This window comes from Oratosquilla oratoria, chromosome 4 (assembly GCF_046742065.1).
Source record: "Oratosquilla oratoria isolate Oo_2021 chromosome 4, ASM4674206v1, whole genome shotgun sequence".
Taxonomy (NCBI): Eukaryota; Metazoa; Arthropoda; class Malacostraca; order Stomatopoda; family Squillidae; genus Oratosquilla; species Oratosquilla oratoria.
In genome coordinates this window covers 6,027,697-6,030,196 of record NC_134780.1, presented here as the reverse complement: position 1 = coordinate 6,030,196, position 2,500 = coordinate 6,027,697, and positions in this window count along the sequence as shown.

Sequence of the window (2,500 nt, the reverse complement as noted above, 5' to 3'; positions counted from 1 at the left end):
ATGTATGTATGCATGTATGAATTACCTTCTTTATTTTGATTATGAATCTTCCTGCTTCACAGACAACCACGACTAAACAAACCAGCAAGCACAGACATGAATGGCTTCAGGCTGATAAGACAGACATCCTCAACTTACTACAACAACTGTACACCGTGGCCTTACCAGAGGCTTCCCCGTTCAAACGTCGTCTTCTCCATCAAACTTGGACACAAACTTCCCTCCCCTCCCCCTCCCCCTCCCCAACCACTTTCCCTTAAGGATCCTTTTGCCTTGATCCCACCTGACCTCGTGAGAGTCACCCACCCACCCACCCTCCCCTCCTTCCCCCCCCCCTCTCCTCCTTCCCCTCCCTCTCCTCCTTCCCCTTCCCCACCTTCCCAACCCTCCCACCTCGAATCTTTTCATTCCCATATTAGCAACAAGGACCGAGAATCACAGCTTCTGTCAAAAGTATCTAATCTTTTCCCTGTAATATTCGTTCCCCTCGTTTGAATAAAATCCTCTGGCGGCAGATTAAGTGAATACAAAACAAGGGTGTACCTGAACTGAATGGAATTATATGGCACCAACTGTAATTAAAAAAACGATAAAACCCAGTAAAAGATATTAATATAAAATAATTAAGTGTTTATTAAAAAGGTGATTATTCATTTCGTACGTGCGCGAATATAAGAAACCATGAATATTTTGTGGGTTCAAAGGTTGGCGCAACTTTGAACAGAAGATCATAAGAGACAGGCTAATGTTGAGCTTTGTCTTGGTCGAGTAATGCCACTAATTGGTAAATATGAGTTGCGTAGGCACGCACGCACGTACAAAGACACACACGTAAACACGCTCGCTAGCACATATGGCGTGCTGATGTAATTGTTAGTGTCTCGGCCTCCAAAGTAGGAGGTCCGAGATCGTTTCCCACCCCCTCCCACGCCGTGAAAGTCTTCCACCAATACTACAACCCGTTATTGTCTCCTTTGAGCAATGAGATGGGTGTGTCTTGCGTGTAAGGTCACAACAGTACCCTTAGATGAGATAACACGAACTATGAGCTCTCATCCGGGAAAGATGTACCTGCCCATCGCGAGTCCAGCACGTGATCCAAGACCTTTTGAGGAGTGAAGGTTTAATGTCGCGAACTCCCCCCTATCAGGAGGCTAGGACGGTGCCCCCTACAAAGGACTTTATAATGTGGGATTTAATGAACCATGCCCTTGGTCCAACTCGCCGGTGGCAGGGTTCGAACCATCGTCAACTCGATCTCCGCCGCAAGCAGCGACGCTCTAACACGATCGACTAGCCATTTTTTGTGTGGTACTTCTGTTCACGCAATTTATATATATACATTCACAGGATAAGAAAATTGTTCAAACAAATATCAAACAAGAAAATATTAAACATAAAAAGGACATATTGCAAAAAAGACTGAATTTAAAAAGAGGATAATTTAGAACATATCTATACTAAAGAATAAATAAATTGATAAAGAACAGATTAAAAAGAACAAAGGAGGAAAGGTCAGAATAGAAAAGGATCTTTGAAAGATAAACTAAAAAAGGACACTAAAGAAAAAAAAAGCGAACCTCAAATATGTGTCAAGAGGTCATCAGTATTTGCAAATGTATTTTTCTACCTGCGTCAGCAGGTGTGCTGACACAAGCACTCGCGCATACATGTACGTATGACATGTGCGTCTGTATGCATACACACACACACACACACACACACACACACACACATACACAGACACACTTTATAATGCCTACAATCAAGGTAATTATTAAAGATATAAACAAATTATTATGTATTTCTAAAGACTGTTGTTTCTGATTTAGTGTCCTGTTTTTAATTAGTTTCGATCATTTTATGTCGTTTTAGAATAGTGACGTTATTTGTTTGTGTTGAGTAGTTTTATTTTTTGTTTGTTTGCTTTTCTTTTTTTTTCTTTTTTTTTCTTATTTTACTTATCACTGGCTCTACTGATACCTTGTTCTTAGACACTGAATAAGATGAAGTTAGAAGTAGTACATGAATCAATTAATTTTGTCCTCACTTGTGACTGCTGGACCACCTAAGCTTGGGTGATTAAGGTGACACAGAGGTCAAGAGAGGTTAGGAATCGGCGACCTGGGACGCTCCTGTGAAGAAGGAGTCAATTCAACTTAGTTCTTATCTGATATTTTTTTTTCTCACATTTTTCTTCCTCTTTTTTTTTTGTGTTCTTTCTTCTTTTTCCTCTTCTTCTTCTTCTTCTTCTTCTCTTGCTTCGTATTTTTTTTTCAATTTTTCTTCTTCTTCCTTTTCTTCTTCTTCCTTTTCCTCTTCTTATTCTTCTTTCTCATCCACCTCTTCTTCCTTTTCTACTTTGTCATCTTCTTCTTCCTCCTCCCTTTGCTATTCTTCCTCCTCCTCTTCTTCTTATTCTTCTTCTTCTTCCTCCTCCACCTCTTCTTCTTCTTCTTTCTTTTCCTCCTCTTCTTTTCTCTCCTTTTGCTCTTCTTCC